The sequence below is a fragment of the Pinus tabuliformis genome, chromosome 6 (assembly GCF_031772625.1).
Source record: "Pinus tabuliformis cultivar Carrire ecotype Pingquan chromosome 6, CPIR1, whole genome shotgun sequence".
NCBI classification, from domain to species: Eukaryota; Viridiplantae; Streptophyta; class Pinopsida; order Pinales; family Pinaceae; genus Pinus; species Pinus tabuliformis.
In genome coordinates, this window is record NC_142292.1 from 12,807,966 (window position 1) to 12,818,970 (window position 11,005).

Consider the following 11,005-nt stretch of genomic DNA (forward strand, 5'->3'; position numbering starts at 1 on the left):
TAAAGGTGAAGGACATGCATCTTGAAAAAGTAGGTAATGAAGGACAGGAGATGGAAGGAATTTGTTCTCCATCCTTGGGAAAGGAAAGAGCTCGCCTTTTTCAACAGCACTAGAATATTGTTCGGTCACCTGAATCGCTGTACAAATTTTATCAGAATTGCAGCATAGTTGGTCGCCCGGACCCCAGTGGACAAATGATATCGGTGACTACTGTGGGGGGTATCAATCAGCTGGTAACCTCCCCAGACTACAGTGCGTTAGAGGTCGAGATCAAGACAACCGATTCACAGTTGTCTTATAACAAAGGATTACATGTTTTGGTTACTGGATCAATTACCTTTAAAAATAGTGGAACATAGACATTCACTCAATCCTTTTTCCTCATTCCTTAGCAAGGGGGTACTTTGTATTGAATGACATTGTTAGGTATTTGGATGAAAATTCTAGATGAAACATGGACATACTCCTGCTTCCTGTCATTAATTCCGTCGTTTGTCCCAAATCATTGTCCTCAGTCCACCAACACCATTTTATCCACGTTGGCAATCCAGACCACGTTTTTATCTACATTGCAAACCATCCATGTGAATTACCAAACTCACACCCCCCAACCCTCCTTGTCTTGTCTGTTGTTTTCAAAACCCCGACCATTTCCGACATTATCTAACCAATCTATGCCTTCCCTATCATGTCCTTGCTCCCCATCGATCCCTGGTCTCCCATCCCTTCTCCAACCATCCACTATTCTACACACACCGTATGGACACAATGCAACAATTGGTCAAACAACGTTAATTATCGTGCATTATTCAACGGATCTGACTCTACTGATTAGAGATGAGGCTTTTTCATAAGGGGCATATATAATTTAACTATATAATTTTTATAATTCAAAATATACATATATTTAAAAAACTATATATATATAGATATATATATATATATATATATATATATATAGATATATATATATATATATATATATATATATATATATATATATATATATATATATATAGATATCTGTGTGTGTGTGTGTGTGTGTGTTGGAAATACTGAGAGGGGGGGTGAATCAATATTTCTTTTCAATTGTTACTTTTACCAGTTAGATCACTTATATTTAGAACACAAAATAAACAATAAGAATAAATGCTTTTATTAATTTCTTCTTTACAATATATGTATGGCTCCAACCCTAGATGAAGACACCGATCTTCAATATCCCAAGCTCCAACCTGTAATGTGCCAAGCACTAACTTGGACTTTCCAAGGCACCAACCTTGTCAATTTTGAGGCACCAACCTCAAGGGCTCCAACCCTATGTCGGGTTCAGGCTCCAACCTGGGTTCTTGAGGATTCTGATCCTCTAGGGTTCCAACCCTGCCTTCCAAGGCACCAACCTTGTATTTTCAAGACTCCAACGTCTTGGGATCCAACCCTTGCTTTACTTCATCAAGATGTGTTTAGTTGTACTTCATGGCACCCAATGTCTTCTTCACCGAGCCCTATCAATCTTCAGCAATGCCTTCACTTAATCTCCACGTCATGTCATCAATGACAACCTTGTTCTTCACATGAAGGTATCGCCATTGCTCTTCATGTTACCCAAACAAAACTTCTTTAAGGTCACCTCATGATGGCTTCATTGTATCATCATCTCCAAGGATGCCTTCAGGAACAACTTCTACAAGTCTTCCAAATGTTTTCAAGAATCCCTCAAGGTGTCATCAATGGGATGCTAGATGAATTTCCAAGGTATGCTCAAGAATATCCCCAAGGAAGCTACAAATCCAGTTCAAGATATACTACAAAATATCTTCAAAACAATGTCTGATGGACTGCTCTCAAACAATATTCAAATCAGTTGTACCAAGATTAGTCTTCAAAGCAAATATTCACAAGTTCCAAGGATAATCCTTCAATTTGTCATCATGATAATGTTCCAAAGTAACTGCCAACCCAATTCTGCTTCTAGCTGCTTCTAGGAATGTTTCAAGATGTTTACACAATGCTGCTCTAAGTTTCTGTCCAAACAATGCCTTCATGAATGCTTTATCAGCTGCTACAATAAGCCTTCAAACTATGTTTCAATCTGCTCAAACCAACTAGTGTTTATTGTACACAAGACTTTTACTGTAATCATAATCTCAAATGATCATACTGCTGGAATCATGATCGTACTTTAGAAACTGCTGCTACTTACTGAGGTGGAGGAATACTACTGCTTGGTTCACATAGGATATATGAGCTGCTGTTTAAGAGGAGATTCCACCATCAACAATGCACACTGTTCAGGATCCGAATAATCACAGTCAAGAATAGTCTGAGGCCCAGTCAAGAATTGTAACTACAGTCAAGTATCCGAGTAATGGGTGCACCATAGAGCTGTATTCAAAGGATCCCTTGTTCAATAAATTCAAGCCCAAAAACAATTCCTTCAAGATCCTTCTTCAAACTTCACAAGTTGTGAATAGTGTTTTAAATTCTGTGTTCCTTCATTGCAGATCTTATGCTAAAATGAAGTCTGAAATCCCCTATTAATAGCAATTTTTGCAATGTCAAATGAAGAGATACGTCATTGTTTGGAGGCCGACTTGTGTAGGCTTGCTCAGGTCGGCTCCATGTCAAGAATTAATAACTTAACTTCAAAAATTAATTTCTCCCAAATCACTTGGAGTTTCGGGTTGAGTAATAGCTCGTTGGAAAGGAAAAATTAAGCTCTTCAAGATCGTGAAGGTCTCATGGTGATATTTTTCCTATAAGGTAGTAAAAAATATTTTTCTTTGTGACTGTCCTTAAATTTATGTGCATAAAATATTTGGAATAGTATGAGGCCTGTTTTGGGATAGCGTGGCTTCTCCATTTTTTTGCACCAATAATGTCATCATGATATTATCCAGCATCATGATGAAGGTATAACATCATGTATTCAATGACAGTGCAGTAATATATCATAGTGCAACCTACATTAATTTGTCAAAGACACCAAAGTAGTCTTCCAATTATGTCAAAGTGTGGTCATTCTTTAAAGAGTATGACATTATCATGTGTATGATTTCATCAATTATAATCCTCCACTTCAAAGGCTTGTATATTGGCACCTAAGGTCTAGATCACCAATCAAGGCACATGATTGGCACTTAGCAACATTATAGTTAATTCAGGGACTTTATTGGGAAAGACTTCTTCATTAGTTTCTTGACATCTTCTTCAAGCAAGAGTTATGACATCATCATTTGGAACCAGGCATCTTAAGAATATTTTCCATCTTGGCTAGTGCCAAATTGACATCAATGACAACCTAGATTAACAATCTCCCACTTTGTCATTGACGGCAATATTTTTTCCCTTTCAACATTCTCTTCCCCTTTGACATCAATGGAAAACGGGGTGCCCAAATACTCCCCCTGTCAATTTGCTTCTTTTCTTCACGAATAGTAGTTCTTCATAGGTATGTTACTTCCCCTTTCATGGTGCTCTTCTTTTTGGCAATGTGGTCCATGATAGATGTGCTTAAATTCCTTCACGTGATGAACCAACTCCCCTTGTCTGCATGACCTCGTCTAGCTTATGAAATATTACCTGCTTAGTGATCAAGTGGAAGAGATCTTCAATAGTAGTTCATGGATGAATAAAGGATCATGTTCTTCAATGGAAATGATCTTGAGAGACGATCTATCAAAGAATGATTGTCCATGTGGCTCATTAAGGATTTCATAGGACCCATTCACAGATAGCTTCAGCAAGAATGAATAATCATCATAAGCTCCCCCTAACTATATGCATGGTCTTCCTTTTGGCAGAGTCTCCTCATCAAAGACTTTAAAATATCAAGGATGACTTAATCAAGTCAACAAGTGTTGTTGGCTAGAGTGTTCAAGGGACTTCCAAATTCAATTTGCTTCCTTCTCCATACTTGTGTAACTTTCTTCTCTGGCATGGTTCTAGCTTGTGTAGGGGCCCAAGTCAAGCTACAATTATGTGCCATATGTCCAATGTTATGACACTTGAAGCACTCTATGTTGTTCATGAATAAGAATTCATGACTTCTTGCAAAATTACTTCTCAGAGATTGACGGGGACCATTATATTTATATTTGTGATATGCCCTACAATCTTTTTTCATGTGTCCAAAGTTTGTACAAGAATAAAAATAACCAAGAAATATACTTTGGTACCTGGGAGATGGAGATTTTCTTGATATATTTCTTAAGCCTTTCTGCCTTGGGATTCCTTGATAATATTTATCACTTCTTGCATCCTTGACACCATCTACATTTCTTCTTGGAGGAGGGTTTCTTCCATAGTTGTCTTGACTCTTCTCCTTGCCTTTGCTGGAACTAGGTGCATCAACATTTCTTCTAGGCTTCCTCACATCCTTGTTGTTTGAAGCATTAGGGTTTGCATCATTCTTTCTTGAGGATTCACTTGCATAGCCAAGACCTAATTTATCGAGGGGAGACCTTTGATGACTTAGGATGTCATCTAGGGTTTGAGAACTTTTCAAGTTCTTATTCATCAAGTCAACTTCCTCTTTAAGAGAGACAATTTCTTCCTTCATTTTCTTGCATTCTTCATCCTTCTTTGAGAGTATGATCTCCATTTCTTCCTTCATCTTGGTTGCTTCACATGATTGGGCCTTAAGTGAGATGATTTCTTCTCTTAACTTGATGATGTCATCATCCTTCTCTTCTAGTTGGCATGTCATGGTGTTTCTCTCCTTTTCTATTTTATCAACTTGTCCTTCTATGAATGCCAATGCTTCCATTGCCTTCTCAGCTCCTTGTGCTTGTTTCCTTGCTTCTTCTAGTTGTGATCTAAGGGAGGAGACCTCTTCCTTGTATTGACCAATCTCTGCTTCAAGTTTGTTCAAGCTCTTGTGCCTTTGTTCAAGGTGGCTTGACAAGGTATCTTCCCATTTCTTTGCCTTATCCAATTGATTTGTTATGGATATGACTTATTCATGATGCTTTCTCTTGTTTTGATGAAATTATTCCTTAATATTGGCAAGCTCCTCATATATTTCTTGTACTTGAAGCTTGAAAAGGTCAACTTCCTTCCTTGTCTTGTCTTGGTCACCAACTTGCACTTTCTTCTTAAGTTCCTCATTTTCCTTTAACAAATTGTTAATCTCTTCCATGATAGCTATAAGTTTACTGAGGAGATCTTCTTCAAAATCTTTTTCATTCTCTTAATCTTCTAGGTCTTCTTTATCCTTGATGTTATCACTCTTATCTTCACCTTCCTTGATGGGCTCTGGATTTCCTTCTTGTTTTCCATAATTTTCTTGACTAGAGATCATTATCAATGCTCCTTTTGAGTGAAGATCATGAAGTTTATCCCATATGCCTTTTGCTGACGAACATTTTTCAAAATTGGCCTTCATAGAATCAGGTAGCCCATTCAAGATTGCTTTCATTGCTCTTGTATTATGTTCCTTAGATTCTCCATCCATCATGCTATCAGCAATCACCAATTTCTGGACTTCAATGCTTTGAGTCTTTAAGAAATTCCTCATGCTTGCCTTCCATATATCAAAGTTTCCATTGAACAATGGAGCCTTCACAAATTGATTGACTTCAATTTCAGTGGTTGAGGGAGACACATCTTTAGGAGGATTGGAGAATTTATTCCTCGGCTTCGCCATTTCTGTTCTAATGATCAACCTTAAAGCTATTAAGATTTGAGTGAAAGCACTATCTCTGATACCAATTGATGGAAATACTGAGGGGGGGTGAATCAATATTTCTTTTCAATTGTTACTTTTACTAGATAGATTGCTTATATTTAGAACACAAAATGAATAATAAGAATAAATGCTTTTATTAATTTCTTCTTTACAATAAATTAAGTACAATATATGTGGGGCTCCAACCCTAGATGAAGACACTGGTCTTCAATTCCCCAAGCTCCAACTTGTAATGTGCCAAGCATCGACTTGGAATTTCCAAGGCACCAACCTTGTATTTTTGAGGCTCCAACATCTTGGGCTCCAACCCTTGCTTTACTTCATCAAGATGTTCTTAGTTGTACTTCACGACACCCAATGTCTTCTTCACTGAGCCCTATTAATCTTCAACAATGCCTTCACTTAATCTCCACGTCACGTCATCAATGACAACCTTGTTATTCACATGAAGTTGTCACCATTGCTCTTCATGTTACCCAAATAAAACTTCTTCAAGATCACCTCATGACGGCTTCATTGTATCACAATCTCCAAGGGTGCCTTCAGGAACAACTTCTACAAGTCTTCCAAATGTTTTCAAGAATCTCTCAAGGTGTCATCAATGGGCTGCTAGATGACTCTCCAAGGTATGCTCAAGAATATCCCCAAGGAAGCTACAAATCCAGTTCAAGATATACTACTTCAAAATATCTTCAAAGCAATGTCTGATGGACTGCTCTCAAACAATATTCAAATCATTTGTGCCAAGATTAGTCTTCAAAGCAAATATTCACAAGTTCCAAGGATAATCCTTCAATTTGTCATCATGACAATGTTCCAAAGTAACTGCCAACCCAATTCTGCTTCTAGGACTGTTTCAAGATGCCTACACAATGCTTCTCTAAGGTTTTGTCCAAACAATGCCTTCAAGAATGCTTTATCAACGTGCTGCAATAAGCCTTCAAACTATGTTTCAATCTACTCAAACCAACTAGTGTTTACTGTTCACAAGACTTTTACTGTAATCATAATCTCAAATGATCATATTGTTGCAATCATGATCATACTTCAGAAATTGTTGTTGCTTACTGAGGTGGAGGAATACTACTGCTTGGTTCACACAGGATATATGAGTTGTTGTTTAAGAGGAGATTCCACCATCAACAATGCACACTGTTCAGGATCCAAATAATCATAGTCAAGAAGAGTCCGAGGCCCAGTCAAGAGTTGTAACCAGAGTTAAGTATCCGAGTAATGGGTGCACCACAGAGCTATATTCAAAGGATCCGTTGTTCAATAAATTCAAGCCCAAAAACAATTCCTTCAAGCTCCTTCTTCAAAGTTCACGAGTTGTGAACAATGGCTGTAATTTTGTGTTCCTTCACCACAAATCTTATGCTAAAATGAAGTCTGAAATCCCCTATTAATAGCAATTTTTGCAATGTCAAACGAAGAGATACGTCACTGTTTGGAGGCCGACTTGTGTAGGCTTGCTCAGGTCGGCTCCATGTCCAAAATTAATAACTTAACTTCAAAAATTAATTTCTCCCAAACCGCTTGGAGTTTTGGGCTAAGTAATAGCTCGTTCGAAAGGAAAAATTAAGCTCTTCAAGATGGTGAAGGTCTCATGTTGAGATTCTGCATATAGGTCAATGTATTATATATATATATATATATCCATTTTTTCACATGTTTTGGCAGTATCTGTTAGCTGGCACCAAAATCTGGCAAGTCTATTAAAGAGCACCTACAAAAGTTCTTTTTGTGGAACATTTAATTACTTATATAGTTTCATGTGGTTATTTTGAGTTTTTGGAGTCATTATTTAGTCCAAATTGAGTTCTGGAAGAATCTGGATGATCAAGATTTAGAGATGAATGCAACCATAGGGGTTTGATGCTTTTTGGACTCTTATTTGATGGCTAGAATATCTTATTTTCATTTTGAAGGTTTATGAGCATATTGTAGGTGTTTTGATACATTAAGTACACAAGTTCCAAGAAGTGGTTTGATTGAAGAGATTGAAGAGTTGGTTGAAGCAAAGTATGGATAGAAATATGAAAACCACCAAGAGTGATTTTTATTTGTAGTGTTAGTGATAATGATAGTGACAATGTTTGTAGGTTGTAGTTTGTTGTAGCTGCTACAACACCACCCAAAATTTTGGGCATATTCAAAATTTTGGATACCCCACTACTCACCCGAGCTTCTAGGGTTTTGATAGGGCCCCAACCAGTTGCTCTCCTAGCGACCTTGCCTATCCAACCCCTTTGGTGTGCCCACTCACATTTCATGCATCGCATTCACACATCATTTTATCTTAGACATAAGCCTTAGGATCGCGTTAAGGTTTCGAAGGTTATTGGTTGCATTGATTGATCAAAAGTATCTCATGATTTTGAGGCTCACCTTCGCATATGCCTCTAGAGGTGCATCTTCATCGGCATCACTTGGCATCATGGCAAGAGGCATTTCAAAAACACTTTCCTAGGTTCTTGGTGGATTCTTCACCTCAGCATGTGCATTGGGGTTTGTAGGGGTCATGGCTTTCCCTTAACATCTCTGTAACCCTAGGTGCATGTGAGTGAAGGTCCAACCCTGTTTTGAAATGATCCTCACCCTCCAGAGTTTGTGGGAATGCATTTTTGTTGATGGCACTACCTCACCATCATCCTTGTCCCTTCAAATGTATTTGGGTTTGGGTATTCTGATCCCCATCTTGTGCACCCGAAACCCTAATGATCGGATCCCCCCCAACCTTGTCTCGCATCACCCTATCCTCTGACTGCATTGCCACAAGAATGAGTTGGCATTGTCAGCGCACCATAACATCATCTTGTTTGCACTAGGATTGGAGGGTTTTAATGATATCCAAATTATATCTTTCATCCCTTCCCTCTCCAAGATTAATTCATAGCTCCGAGCTGAGACATGACAGCTACATATTCATATTTTTTAATTTGATTCAATTCAAGTGCTAAAGGGTATTGATACTTTTGATTAATTATCTTTTACACACCCAATATTAAAGCCTTGGATGACACACACATGCACAATCTATCATGCTTTTCTATAGAAAGTATTTGGCCCCATGTTCATTATGGTTGTAGGTTTTAACATTTAAATGTATAAAAAAATTCTCCTTGTGACCAACATCTAATATTACCTTTGGACACCCAGGTTCAACGACAGTAGAGGTTTTGTGTAATCTCACTGAAGGTCATGATGGCACCTCGCATAGGAATAATGAGGTGTCTAGGTCTTCGCTAATGACCATCACCCATGAGACCTCTACATTGAAAGCTACCTTTTGAGCACGCTAATGGTGAATGGTGGAGTTGTGTGGAGGTCGATAAGTAGCATAGATTGAAGGGGTGCATTGGTAATTATGAGGCGACGATGAAGACCCGATCCGAGATATAAACATTTGACGCACCATGGGCCATACAGTGCATACGCCCTAGCACCTTCAGTTGATTTGAGGTTTGAAAGATCGTGGGTTTATTCCCTAGATTGTAAAACTGTAAAGTGTTGCAACTAACAATGTCCCTCATTAAACCAATGGGATTCAGACCTTCAAGGGCACTTTAAGCGCCTGAAACCACTATGAAGTAACCACCTATCGTATACAACTCTGTGTAAGAAGGCATGTGGCTGAACATGAAACGATTGAAGAAGCCTACAGTTAACTGGGATATCAAGATTATACATCGAAATATTGTTTCATATGGCAAACGCGTAGTATGTTGGAGCTCGACCTGCATGTTGAACACCACTTGACAACTGTTGCTGATGACATCCAGCTCTGAATTCCTTAGGAAGATTGTAAACCTCTCTAAATGCCTTGGATAGATTGTAATACGTCCGCAACAAAGGAAAAAGGGAGGCCCCGCCATCGACATAAGACCGCATGGCCTTCGTTGGACCACCAAGCAGTTAACTCGCCCTCAAGTACGTGAATTTCATGGTATATAGAAGATGTGCGAATGATGTTGATATGTATTCAGAGCATGCCGTCACCAAGATCATTTATGGAATACATTCACGTTGGATGACAGCCAGAAATACATCCGCGTTGGAAAGAGGATCAGACCTGGGATTGAATAGCCATTAAAAGCCCCTTTGGGAATAGAACTACAATAACACGCATGTGATGGTCTGTAAGCCATTATTGTAAAATCACAACGACACCACCAGGCATTCAAAGGTTTCCATGGAAATCGTAGGAATGAAGAGAGGTTGGTGCAAGCTGGGCATTGATGGGGTTGTTAGATTTAGATGAACATGAGAGAAACGCCTGAGCATGGTATAAACACAAATCACAAAAGTGAGTTCCAACGGACACATTCCAAGTTTCGATGCGACCCTGCGACTTCTATCAAGTCGGGTATTCTAATAGGTTGCCAAGTCACAAATTGTTGGCATTATGACACAGGTTTGGCACAGGTGTTGTCCTTGATGGCAACTCACTCAAAGGGCAGATCACAGTTCAGGCTTTCAGAATGAAATAAAATGAGGTACACGCAGGTTCATCTTATTAAAGTCGCGTATACGTATGCACGCACTTTCATGCAAATACAAGCCGTACATGTGGGAAAAATTATGGTTGGTCCATGGTTTTTTAGTTCGACATATTTGAACCTATGGTTTTGGTCCTTAGTATTGCATTTAAAGTGTTGAACCCAAATATTGGGTCCCTAGTATTAGTTCTCAATGGTTTTGGACCATGGTTTGAGTAAGGCCTAAGACTATAAAAAGGGAAGGAGAACATTTGGCAAGACCATTGACTTATATGTTGAATATCTTGAGAGAAGCAAGATTTGGAATACTGGTGATTGGTTGGTGAGTTACAACTGGATCTGAATCAAGGAGGAACCTGAGCATTACACGATGGTTAAGATCCATTGATGGGTCGAGATCTCAAGGCTTGAATAGTAGTATCATTGTGTGATTTTGATCTATTATATTTGGCGCATGATTAGATCTATAAATCTGATAATCTGGGTATAGTCGATGACTGATTAAGTAAAAGGATAAATTATCTTTTATAGATCTGTATGCAGGTTCAACACAGCGGAGGCGCGTATACACGTAGGTTAAGGAAATGAAGACTACGTATATGCTGGTTGGCTTTCGCATAGCTGCGTATATATGCATGTTTCTATTGATGAAGTAGCGTACGACTCTTGAAACATGTTTTAGCTGCCTCTGTTTATTGTTGCAGTGTTCTGGGTTCAGAATTGGTGTCTGGTTACTGGTACTGTTTTCTGGTTACAGCATTCTGAAAAGTTATTGGTTGATTCAGTATTTGTACAAAGGAGATTGGTTGTTGCAGAT